The sequence below is a fragment of the Corvus kubaryi genome, unplaced genomic scaffold (assembly GCF_017639235.1).
Source record: "Corvus kubaryi isolate FWS band 111438036 unplaced genomic scaffold, C.kubaryi_AGA036_p1.0 37236, whole genome shotgun sequence".
NCBI lineage: Eukaryota > Metazoa > Chordata > Aves > Passeriformes > Corvidae > Corvus > Corvus kubaryi.
Window position 1 is genome coordinate 249,146 of NW_024581067.1, and position 13,826 is coordinate 262,971.

Below are 13,826 nucleotides of genomic sequence, written 5' to 3' on the forward strand. Positions count from 1 at the left end.
CACCTGAATGTTGACAGTATGTAAATTGGGGAAATCTAAAGGTAATGAAAGATGATACCTTACAGTAAGCCCTGGCTATAGAAAAAGGAATTTGTGGAATACATCTTATTTTATCATGTATTGATTCAATATAAAGAAAATTGTAGTTGATAATGCAAATATATACACTGTCAAGAGCAAACAGAGTGCATTTCCCTGCTACCCAAAATACAGAATAATGGATTACAGTGTTATTGCCATTATCATGGAATGGAACTCGTTTAGCAGTTGATATGAAAATTGTTATGATGTTGTGAGAGATTTGGAATGTTTACATTCCAAATGAAGTTGGGAAAGGAGAAATAAAGGAAAATTGTGTGGTTTATGCAACAGATTATATCATTAAAAAAACCCCAAACTGCAAAAAATAGAGTTTAAGCCTTCTTTTCAGATAGTGTCATTGACCATCTTCTCTGTTTTCAACCAACAAATCTTAAAATGCAGAGCTGTGGATTTCTTTTCTTTTTAATTTTTACCTTAAGTAAAAACTTATGAGTAGTTAAACCTGAACATTTGAATTAATTCTTTTAAGAACAATTTACCTGATTTTTTGTCCTACTAGTAGAATGAGAAATTATATCTTTGACTGGCAATTGCACTACTATGTACAGTCTTTTGTGGCACTGAAATTTAATGACCTAGGCATATCTACTTTAATAACCTCTAGAACTTCCTGGCTGCTGACCCTGTTCTGAGTGAGCCCACATCCAAACCTGCTGGCCTGCAAGCCATCACTAAATGCCAATGATAATATAATGCAGGAAAATCCACTTTTTTTTTTTTTTTTGGTAGAGTAATGGATTTGTGGGTCAGAGTTTGAATTCCTAGACCTCTGCAATATGAATAATATGCAGCCATTTCTTTCTAACCCTCAGTTAGTATCTCATTTGAATAGCCTTCATATGGTAATTTTGACTGGTAAATGCAATATACCCCAGGAGTTCACAGTCACACACCACTTCATAGGCAGCTACTAGAGCTACAGGTTAATTTCATAATTCTATAAATACATTCTAGCAAAATACCTTTATCATCTCATGGCACAATTGCTTTTTGGAAGGGGTGGTTGAGGGAAGACCAGAAATGTCATTAAGTCAGCTTTCACTTTACTGTTAATCATGGCATACTTTGGGCTGGAAGGGACCTTTAAAGGTCTTCTATCACCGTGTCCCGCAGCGGTAGGGAGGAGAAGAGAGATCCAACAGGCAGGCATTGTACAGCAAGATTGATTTATTTAATTATTTTACAAACTCTTTTATAGACTTTTTTTCTTCATCGTCTAGTTGGTCAAAGGATCAGCCACCCCCTGGGGGTGACTGGCTAAAATCCTAAAACATCCATTGTCAAAATATTTTCCTACTGTACCATAAACAAAGCTCTGCAAGGTCGCAGGTGTTCATGGTTTATAAACTCTGCTAGTATTTTCAGTGAAAAAAATATCTCATGGCACTGGAAAGAAGCAAGAGAAATTCTTGCTAGCAGCAATATTGTATCCACAGTCTTCGATGCAGTGAGCAGGAACATCTTTGACTAAGCCAGGTTGCTCAGAGCCATGCCCAGCCTAGCCTTGAATGTTTCCAGGGATGGGGCAGACACCACCTCTCTGAGTAGCCTGTGCAAGGGTTTCAGCACCCTCAGAAAATGCTTTTTCCTTAAATCTCATCTGAATCTGCCCTTGTTTTAACTGAAAACCATCACCCACCCTTTGCCCCATTGTTACAGGCAGTACTGATAGGTCTGTCCCCAACTTTTGCATTGACAGGCTGAAATCAAATCTCCCTGCAACCTCTTCTTCTCCAAACTAAACCACCCCAGCTCTCTCAGACTTTGCTCGTAGGATAAGGGCTGTACCCTTCCGATGATTTTGTAGCCCTCTTCCAGACCATTTCCAACAGATCCATGTCTCTCCCAGACTGAGAATCCCAGAGCTGAATCCACTACTCCAGGATGAGTCTCATGAAACCAGAACAGAGCAGTCCCAAGGTCGTATTTAGTACTATCATTATATTGGTTAAAATACCTGGAATGAAACAACTCTGATAAAAGTTTTTCAGACATAAAGTTAAAATATCCTTTACAGCCAGAATGGTTATTTATAAAATTTGTTTATTTTATGTGAAGCAGCAGATCACAGTATTCCTCAAAGATTTAAGATAATTAGCAGCACATGATCTATAAGAGTCACATCTATTCTTTAATACAAATTGTTGCCTATAGTTATATTATAATTACTGCATGTGTTTTATAATAATGCTTTTTGTCACACAGCTGGCCACCAGGGTGTTTTTTAATATTGCCAAGTTCTTAGCTTCTCCTCCCTATATCTGGTATAAATATAGCTCTCTTTAAATTGGCTGCACGGTTATTATCCTGTCATTATGAATAATTCTACTCTATAATTTTAAAGACAAAAAGGATATTGATCCAAAAGGAACATCCCTCTGAAAGTAACAGCTCTGCTATTTTGAGACTGCATGTTGCTTTCTGATCTGCCTCATCATTTATTAAAAAAAAGAAAATATCTGTTGCTACATCTGTTTTTATAGATAGAGTTATGGCATGGTCAAACAGCAAAGCCAAATATGGATACAAATGAGGAATTCTTCTGATTATTGTGGCTTTAACAATCCCAGAGTGCAAGAATTCTTCATTAGATATGGTAGACAGAATTAACTCGCTGCTTGTACTGGGACTGGTTGAATTCCTTGGTAAATTGAGGCAATCCTGGTGACACCAATCATGTTTTACCCCTGAGCCCTTAAAAACTGGTTTATTCAACTGGAGGAGGAGACTAAAGACGTAAGTGCACCTTAATATGGAACATCTAATGAGAGGTGAAATTATTAGACTTTAGGTTATATGTATTTTTCACCATTCTGTTGAAGTCTATAATTTCAAAGCATTTTGGAAATTTTGTTCTTTTATCCTAGCTTTTATTTTATGCATGAAATTTTTTTTCTGGAATTTATGGACGAGTACTTTTCTGGAAGATTTCTGCAGACAGATCACAACTATTTCTTTTAAGGATATACTGTCCTACTGTCTTTCAAAGCTTTTTCCTTAATTTCAGCAGGGCAGGAGCCAATTATTTCAAGTAGCCCCAGCAGTACTTGGTACTAAGACCATGTGTGGTTTTATCTGAGTACATAATGTGCCACAGAAAGTTCATGAGTGTATTCTGTTCAACTCTGAAATTAACTTGAAATTGTCCCACTTTTGCAGACCTGTCCCAGGGGGTTGTGTTTCTGAGGCAGATGAGGATGAGGATGGGAAGCTCTTCCACAGCAGAACAAGCTTCAGACTGAATGTTTCCAGCAGTGGGTAAGAATTAAAGATCATGAACCTGACAACCTGTTACTTTTTGATTTCTTTGGAATGAGGTATTTAGTATTCATTTAGTATTTAATGGAGGTTGCTCTGAAAAATTAAGGATATTTCTGATTTTCTGCCTTATTTACCCCCTGGGAAAATAAGAATGTGTACAAAAGCATTAAGGAAAAATACCTCAGGCCACATTTTATAACAGATTTTACTTATCCACACATATTTCATAGTCTTAAGGATTGACAGCAGACCTACCTGCTCAGAGTGGTTGCTTCACATGGATCAGAAAGAAAAGATCTTTTTTTAAATGAGAATATATTAGGATATGGACACAGATATCTCTATTTACTTTCTATTAGATCTGACCTATACTGTACCACAGTTTCTGAACTTATATTGACTTTATCCTTTGAATTATACGCAGCTCTGGTAACAATAATTTGCATCTCATGATGGAACTAGCTGACAGAATAATTTCTAAAAGCCTCAACAATGCAAACCACCAGAAGAAAAACACTCCACCATTTGCAGGAAATAAATAAAGTGTTTAAGAAATTAAGCACATATTGTAAAATATGTCTGCTGCAGACTAAATTTAAGGTAAACATCTGAACACATATTCCGCTGCACCTTCCCACAGAGGTGCTGCCTCTGTCCTGCAGCTTCGTCCTTGCTCAGTGGTGAGGCTGTGACACATCTGGTAAGCCCAGGGTGGTTTTGGCCACAGGCTGAGCTGGCTCCTGCTTTCCTTGCAGTCCTGAGCCCTGCTTCACGTCTGCCAGTGGCTAGCTGATGGCACTGGCTTCACTTTATTTGAGTACCTTTCTGTCAAAGAATGAAAGGGAAAATTACTTTTTACGAGTGTTAGCTGTGGGGAAGCAGAAGAGAATAAAATCACCAAAACTGTCCTTATTTGTGCAGCCAAAAATGTTATTCTTGGAGCTACTGGAGGCAAAATTACTATGCTTCCTACTATAGAAGTTAAATTTAGAAATAAAATTTTGAAAGGCTTAGAATGAGCATTTGTGCAAATATTAGATAGGGTAGAGAGTTAGGCAACAACCAACCATGTGAAATTTTACAAAGGCTTTCTTAGATTGGAGAAGAGAAGGGTGAGGTACAACCCCATCATGGTCTACACCTGCCTCTTGGGGAAAAGTGGAGGGGCAGGTGCTGACCTCCTCTCTGGTAACCAGCAACAGGACACAAGGAAATGGAATGAAGTTGCACCAAGGGAAGTTCAGGTAGGAGTTCAGGAAAAGGTTCTTCATCCTGAGGGTGGTCTGTATCCGGAACAGGCTTTGTAGGGAAGGGCTCATGGCCTTCCAAGTTCAAGGGTGGACAGGGTTTTTAGTCATTTGGTTTAACTGTGTGAGGAGCAGGGAGTTGGATTTGATGACCCTTGTGGGTCCCTCCCAGCTTGAGATATTGCACAATTCTGTGATTAGTGAATTCACTGTCTGTGGCTTCAAGGTTTCTAAACAGTGGGACTCATCTGTGAGGTAAAATGGTTTGCATATTTGGAACTTCGTAGACAACAAGATGCTAATAGCTCCCCAGTATTCAGAAAAAAGTCATTTAGAAAGATTTCCCCTTGTTTGTTGTGCACAACCTCACTTCATCCCAAAGTATTGCTCTCAGTGAGTCTGCAGGCTGAAATGGATTAGTTTTGTTTTGGTGCCTGCCACACAACTATAGGAGATTTTTTTCTTATATAATTTTAGCTGAATTATCTTCGTGAAATGGAGAGCACTGGTGCTGTTTTGACATTTCTTTTCTGCCACTTCCACAGTACATTCCCTTTCTTCTCTTTGAAAGATCCACATCAATTGCTTGTATGGGTGGGATGTGCCTCATACTTGGACTTTTAAAGATTTTTTTAAATAGCAGACTGCCTAGAGTTGTTAGATGCTTTTTCCTCTGTTTCTCCCATGAAAGGTAATTTCAATTAAGTAAAGTGGACAGGTTTATTGGGCTAATTTCACAAGGAGAATTTGTGATGTGCCCGTGTTTGCTGGGCAATGTTGTAATGATCCCTCAGCCAGCTCTGGGATTTGGTGTATCTCCATGAGTTAAAAGCATATCAAGCACCAATGTTAACTTCAGTTTTAGAGGTAGTGCACTCTTAAAAAGATTAATTGATTTAGACTTGGCTCTGCTCTTCCTACAGTGATATTGTGTCCTGGAGCTAATTGCACATAATTAATTCATGCTTGAACAACAGCTGTGAAAAAATATTTATTTTCTTGCTTTACTTGAAGAGGTTCCTCTGATGGTGATGCTCCATCCATGTCCAGTCCTGTGCAAAAGGCAGAAGAAGAGCCCTACACTGACACAGCAGACTGGTGCTAGACCACCCCACTACAGACAGTCTGGATTTAAATCCCACCTCTGAGGAAGCACAAGGCTATAATCTGGGAAAACCTCCTTTCCCTTGTGAAAGAATAGCCATATTTTGGACCCAATACATATTAGTCAGAAAAGTCACACAGTTGCCTCTTCAACTAAAATATTTTTTCTTACTCCTAGTGAAAATGGTGTATTATGTACTAAAGGGGCTGCACATCACCCTCCTGAAGGAAAGGGCGCTTTTTCCCCCTTGAAGAAGGAATTTGGATGCCTATCTATAAAGAGAAGCTCAAAGATTTTTCTCTCTTCTTGAGATTTATATCCAAATCCCTGAAAGTGTCTCTGGGGCTTTAAAACTCCCTTTTTGCGGAATTTTCACAAGTAAAGGGGCAGATTCCTTCCTTATTCACTGGTCCACTGTGAATCTTGCAGTTACTAGTTTGGCTAATTTTGTTTTAGAGATGTGTGTCTTCAGTTAAAGGGTGCCTTATCTTGACAACACATATTCCTTTGATGCTCAAATCCCCACGTGTGAATTTAGGCAAGATTTCCAAATACACTCCTAGGACTGCTTCCCCTGGGTCATGGAAAAAGCTTTGTGCTCCAGACCTTTCATCAAAGAACTGCCTCCATGGGGCTTTGGAGACTGTTGAATGTACAGGGTTCTTTGTGGATAAATGGACAAGTCTTGTTCGATTGTATTGCAAACAATGCTGCTGAACTAGGCAATAGAGAGAAGTTTTAGGAGCATAAAAAGATGCATGGAAAAGCTGACTTTCACAGCCAATACAGTAGGGTGACCTGAAATGGGAAAATTGGCCTTCTGAATCAAAGAGATAATGCTGTGATTCATTTGTGCCGGGCCTTAATCCTTCCTGTGTCCTTATGAGATGCCTATTTCTTTCACGTGGTATATTTTTAAAAGTAATTTTGTTCCAAAAGGTATTACTCCATTTGGTCAGAACAGGGAAATTTCTAGAATAAATAGCAGGTAATAGTTATATGCGGAAAAAGTAGTTTACTTGTACATATCTACATTAGAAAACAAATTTGTCCCTACTACTTAAGGAAGTCAGATTGCATATTTTCTTAACTGCCTGGTAAATTTTAATTTTTTTTTCCCCCCCAAAAATAGATCCTGTATTGCCTTCATGTCTGTAAATAATATACAAACAGTAGGACATCTCAAAGTTGTGATATTTATTTTCTGCTTTAAAAGAAGACAGATATTCTACCAAAACAAGAGATTCATGGGCTACCTTGAATATCAGATAATGAATAAAAATAAAAAAAGAAATAAAAATAAAAATAAATAAAAATAGTACAGAAGAGAGGGTGGAAAAATGAAATTCATTCATTGAAAGCTGTAGTATTTGTGGCTATTCATGTTATAGTTCAGTAAACACTCTGATTGGATAAAATGTTCATTTTACTTGTGGATTTGGAATAAACTCCAGAAGATAAAGGACAGAAGTGAACTAAATAGAAATGTCCTAGATGTTCCTGAATCAGATAGTCTAAATATCTGATAATCAGAATATTGCCAGCGAAGAATGCACATCTTTTAAATCAAGATAGACTACTTAAGGCAATTTTTTATACAAAAAGAATAAAATTAGATAACTCTAAATAATGTGTTTAATGAACATTTATGTTTTTAAACCATTTTTAGCAATTTTTATCCCAGCGTTCCTCCTTCAGAAGGAGCAAACAAATCAGATTTTATGGGTTGAAAAGTTTCTCTCTCTGTTTTTCAAAATCCAGTCTGAGGGTATTTAAATATAAATACACAGAGGGCTTCATCCCAGCTGTCTCAGCAGCAAGAAAATAGCTTATGCAATCCTGCCAGTGTGCTGGAAACTGATGTCCACCCTCTGGTACTCCTGTGTCACTTGCTGTCACCAGCTGAGAAAATGCAGTAAAGTGCAACTCAGAAAAACTGGTAAAGAAAGGCTGGTGATGAGCCAAGATGATTGTCACAAGATCTTCTGTAAAAGGTAAAAGCTCTTGCTGAGAGCTCCAACAAGGGCCTCCATTATCCTTGGGGAAAGAATGAATATTTGCACCAAGAGCAAGGGCTGGAAGTGGGCCTTACTCTCTACAAAGCTTTTGTAAGTGGGCATTACTCAAGAGAAAGGTGATTTTCTTTAACTGTTTGAATACAGCTACTTTTATGGTCAAGAGGTGAAATATCTTATTTGCAGGTTATGATTCCCTGTGCTCATTACCAGGCCTCTGCGTGAGTTTTTGGACCAAACCAATGACTTTTAAAAGGTCTTAAAAGCATGAAAAAGGACACAAGACTTGTTTCTACTCATGGTAGAATAGGGTTTTTTTTAAAAAAAGTAATGAGACTTGTGGATCTCCTCTGTGATGCAACACTGGGAAAGGCAAAGGAGATTGCTCCCTCTTGCTCTGTTCCCTTGTTTTCACTGGAAAAAAAACCCAAACAGACTTATGGGCTAGGAGGAAGTGTTGATAGTCAAATCTTCATTCTTTATTTATTTCCAAAGTGTAAGTACCACAATGTGCAGGCAGAATGTTTTTTTCTCATGTTGCTGTGCAATCCATATGGCTTTTTTATAATGAAAAAAAAACCAGTTTATTTTGACACATCCCTGGAAACCCACAAAGCAAAGATTGCTGCTAAATAATATTGCATTTGCATTTTCAAATGTGGGTAAAGAAATAACTTTTTTCCCCCCACAACATCTTTTCTTGCATCAAAGCTAAAAGGAAAACATTCTCTCAGGACACTTTGGGAGGGATATGAGATGCTCTCTGTGTATGAATATTTTTTTTTTTTTGAGAGACAGAAAAATAAACACAATTTATTTGCTTTCAAGGACATCTTGCCCATGGGGAAACCCTGCCACATGCCAGCAAGAGATGTGGGAATCATCAGGACACAAGAAAAATCAGCCAGAATGCTGCTGCTGCTGCAACATTAGAGGGAGCTTCCCAGCAAAACAAACATCTCTTGGGAACATCAGGTGGATTAAAAAGGTGAGCTATTACTGGCACATTGTTGCCATGGGGCAGCATGACAGAAATGTACAATATAAACAGCCAGTGGAGATGGGTGATGGAACAGGCATGAAAAGAGCAGCAAAAAGGGAGGAAGAGGATACTTAGAACCACATGCACTGCATGTGACAAAATCATGGAAAAAGCTCTTGTAGGGCTTATATTTAGTCAAGACATAATCATTTTTAATACAGTTTTTCCCTCCTCCCAGTCTGTTGCTGCCCTTTGCTGTTCAGCTGGTGAAAACTGAGCCCTCCTTCCCTGTTTATTTTATGCATTTATTTAATATTATTTTTCAGAATGAGATGGGAAAGGATTCAAATGACAAGTGCTTTTATTTTTTTTCCTTTTATTTCCACGTGGCTCTTACACTCCATGTAAGTGTAAACTGTTGGCTGTACTGTTGGATTTTATAACTCAGATGTCCCAGAGAAACATTAATAAAAGTATAATATTGTCTTTAATAAATTCTCACCTCAGTGGACTTAAGAAAAGGAAGGAAGGAAGGAAGGAAGGAAGGAAGGAAGGAAGGAAGGAAGGAAGGAAGGAAGGAAGGAAGGAATTAGGAAGGAAGGAAGGAAGGAAGGAAAGAAAGAAAGAAAGAAAAAGAAAGAAAGAAAGAAAGAAGAAGAAAGGTGGCTAAAAGAAAAAAGAGGAAAAATAAGAGAAAACAATACAAAAACCCCAAAGCAATCTGTCAGGTCAGAAATACATTGCTGAAGTGGCATTATCCACTAAGACAGCTCCTCCTCAGCCAGCATTTTACATTGTTATGATAATTTGCTCGGCAGAACAAGCATGGGGGCACATATGGCATCCCATTATCCCTTTTGCCTTCTTGGAGTCAGACCCTGTTATCACAGGTGCATTTTCTGGCTGCATCCTCTGTTTGTGTAAATGAGCACTGGCACCATCCTCCCACTGGGACAAGCTCACCACCTCTTCCCTGCAAACTGTATGCAGTGCAAAGGACTCCCCTGCAACACATGGTGTTTCCCCCCTGCTGCACTCAGTCAGTTGTGTGAGAAGCCTCAGGTTGCCTGTAATTTTCCAAATGCACATTTTACAGCCATCCTGCAATTAATTGCAGCTTAGCGTGCAATTAAAAGGTCCTTCTGCCAGGTGCTCTCGCGTCAGGGCCGTGCTTCATCAGCCAGAGCAGCCAGGCTTTGGGAGATCTCTGGCTTCTCATATCCAGCAGATATCTGCTCTCACTGGCATTTTCCTCCCCACCAGTGAAGGAGAGATCATGGACACACACGTGCCATGATAGGCCTTGCATAATTCATGCAGCCTTCTCACACAAGGGCTGCTCCAAGCTCTCCATCCATGCTCCACATGGAGGGCTGTGGACAACTGACTGACAAACTTCTCTGCAGGAGCACTTCTGGCTGATCAGCAAACTCTGGAAACTACAGCAGGCAGAGTTAGATCCCTAACATCACTGTGCTCTGGCAGAACCTCTGTCAGGGATGTGGCTGTGAGATGAAGGACGGGGAGAGGTTTATTTTCAGGGAGGTTGCTTAGGCAGCCACCCCTGGTGACCGCATCACCATCCTTTGCTTCTCAAGTCTTCACCTAAGCTACCAATGAGGAAACACCATGGTTGTTTTGGAACATGCCTGCAATTCCATTGCTCTCAGTCTGCATGCAGCAGATGTGGATTTCTTAATAAAACACATGGTGGGCGGATCAGACAGACAGGACATGATTAGTTTGCTCCTGATCTCACACTGACTGTTGGTTTCTCACCAGCAGAGCTATAAAAGCTACAACATCTGCCTGATACAGGAACAATCCCTTGTCTAGAAATACAATGATAATCTGCCAAGCAGAAGTGCTTTTCTGCATTGGGTTACAGGAGAGAATTTGTGCAGCACACTTTGCAAACTGAGGTGACCACTTTGCTTAGCTCAGTGTAATATAATGCTGCAGCCCTGGCTGAGGCACAGCTTCTGGGTTCCTTTTCTGCTGAAAGCTCTAATGAAGCTGCGTGGCTGTATAAACACACACATACTGTATGTATTAAGTCTGAAGTCTCGCTGTGTTCTACAGAAATAAGGATTTCTGGGTTTTAATCTGTGCTCCAGTACTGTCCTTTGAGGCTGAAGAATAGTCCACTCAGAACAGACAAATCATCAAATGCATCAGATGCTTAAAAATGGCTGATAATGGATCAATTAAAATGCTGATTGCAAGAAACAAGTCCTAAAAGTGACTATAAACATTTCTGTCTTCAGAAACTTATGCTACTCTTATGATGATCAAATCTGGAAGTTGTAAAACCAAAACACAGATACTGCCTGATACAGTGATAACTGTCTTATAAATCTAACATTCTTCATAAGAAAACAACATATCTCCATAAGCTGAAGTCTCAAAATCCTGACAGCAGTTGTTTGGGTGTTTCAGTCTGCTGTCTGAAAAGGGAGAGAGGCTGTTGATCCTTTTTGCACAGTAACAGTGAACAGGCACTGTTGATTTTGCCAATCCCGAAGCAATCCAAATCTAAATGGTTACATGCAGCAAAACATCTCTGCAAACCACCTCCTCCCTGGAAATATCTTACAGATTTTGAATCTGAAAATATTTAAAGATTCACGTGTGTGTATAAATACTCCATGAGTTTAAGAGGAGGTAAGGAACATTGGAGAAGAAACATTTGTTAAAGATTATTAAATCCATTTCCAACTCAGGAATATCTGAGGTACCTGCTTCCTCTGCTGGGATCTGAATAAAACATTGTCTTCTAAGGCAATGGACCAGTGAGTGCTTCTCTCTATGGTTTTGGGGAGGATTTACAGTAAATGAATGTCAAGCACCAAAGCATCAAGAAAACCAAATTTATTATTTTTGCTGCTCCATAAAGAAAAATGTAGCTGAAGAAATATAGTTGAGTGTTTTTTGAACTCCAAAGAACTTAAGAAGTGAGAGTGGTGAATGACCTCTCATGCTTTCAGTGGGCCTGGGGCATATCTGGCACTTCAGAAACATTCTGCCTCAAATTCTGCTCAGAAACATGAGCCTGCATTTGTGTATCTGTGATGCGCACACATTTTGTGATTTCTCAGGCAGCAAACTGTCTCTTCTCTCATATAATTAGTGTCTCCTCATATCAGTTAAGCAAGCAGATGGTCACACAGTTTGTACACACAGATTTCCAAATGTTCCTAGTGTTTGACTCTTGTTGATGGCCACAATCAACAGCACCAAACAGAATCCTCTCCAAATTGTGATAAAGCAAAATGACCATTAAGTTGGATCAAAGGCAGTTATTCATTTAGGTTTAGTAGAGGGCTCATTATAGTCATTATAGTAATACACATGATATTGCATAAATACAAGCACTGTGTAACAGCTGAATTCTGCAGAAATTCATTCAAAGGAGCAGGAAAAATCTTCAAGGGAGACATCACACAATGAGACTGCCCAGCTTGGGGCATGCAATTTGCTGGAGTAACAGGGTTGTGGTGAATATCATGTGGCAGCTGCACTTCATAAAGTATTTAACCATGTGGGAACACACTCAGGGATGCAAGAAATCACCTGTGTTCCAGTCAAGTTTTTCATATGGAAAAATAGTTGTGTTTGGGAAAAACTCTCTCCTGGATAATTTGATTGTTTTGCTTTTTGGAGTTTGAGGAAAACTTATTTCTGTTTCCAAGACAGAGACCTCCATAGTTTTATCTTGGTTTAGGGATACTGCATATAAAAAGACATTTGAACAGCATGTCAGTAGTTTGTAGGTGAATATATATTACAGCCACTAAATTTTGTCGGATTCATAAAACTCTTAATGCCCTAATAAAAAAATTCCCTTATGCAGTGTTTTCACTCTAGCTCCCAGTACTTCTCCTTTGGAATCAATAAAAATCAAAAGGATTTAAGAACATAAGAAATCTTCCTCTTGGTGAGATCCATGGTCCTTCTAGCCTAGAACGCCATTTTCAGAAGTAACAATTTTACTTAGTGAGACCATATTAGTTTGGTTTATCTCTTGGTTTTAACACTAACATAATGGATCAATAAATGCAGTAGTGTTTCATAAATGGTAGAGGACCCAGAAAAACCTTTAAAGAGAGAAGGTAGAATCAATTTTGCTTTCTCACTAGCTATTAATTCAGTGAAGGTACAAAACCCAGGATTTAAAGAAACATGTCTTCCCCATGTGTGTCAGAATGGGGAAGTGGTTGCTGGAAGTGCAAAGAAGCTGAAAATAGACAGCAAAATTCTAAGAGAGAAAGTCCAGCTGCATTAACTAAGTGTCATCTGCAATTGGCACCAAATTTTATTTCCCTCCAGGAACGTCTGGTGAACCTGAAGCATCATTGTGAACTCCACACACAGTCGGGGTCATGGTGATCCTGAAAGAAAATAATAGAAGAAAGTCAGCAGGTACAGCAGAGAAGCTTTCCATCTTCATTCGCAACAGGATTCCCTTCTCTTTCCCTTGTTAAAACATGGCCAAGGCGTTACTTATTCTGACCTGTACACCTGTGTGAGGCAGAGCTTCACCCGGACTCAGACCCTGGGTGTAAACATAAACACCATGGACTGTCACTGCTGCTGTCACTGCTGCTCCCTGTCCCTCTCTGAATCCCAAATGAAAGGATAATGCTGTTGTCTTCAAAGATGGTGGATATCTTCATATTCAATGATATTCTTATATTCTTCTTATTAAACTCTCCCCCGTCCTCCCAAAAAAAATCCAAACTGACAAGAAACCACAGTTAAAAAGGACAAGGACAACAGTGATGGTCTACTAAGAACTTTTCGAAGTATTTTCTTTTCCTTTCCTTTGTTTTTACTTAAGAGAAAGGGCAAAGATGACTACCAAATGGAATAATTTCCCCAACAGTGAATCATAAAATCATAGAATGTTAAGGGGTTGGAATAGACCTTAAAGATCATCTAGTCCCAACCCCCTGCCATGGGCAGAGACAACTCTCACTAGACCAGGTTGCTCAAGGCCTTATCCAGCCTGGCTTTGAGCACTGCCAGGGTTGTGGCATCCACAGTGTCCCAGAGCAACCTGTGCCAGTGTCTCACCACCCTCACAGTAAATAATTTCTTCCTAATACCTAATA

The 13,826-nt window shown here is 39.3% G+C and overlaps 1 long non-coding RNA gene across 1 annotated transcript; it reads left to right on the forward strand.

Moving 5' to 3' along the window:
• The first annotated feature begins 3,266 nt into the window (after nt 1–3,266).
• On the forward strand, nt 3,267–13,555 carry LOC121662158. The gene is made up of 3 exons (XR_006015218.1): nt 3,267–3,360; nt 8,559–8,718; nt 13,042–13,555. It is a non-coding gene; the product is annotated as an uncharacterized LOC121662158 (long non-coding RNA).
• The last annotated feature ends 271 nt before the right edge of the window (nt 13,556–13,826 follow it).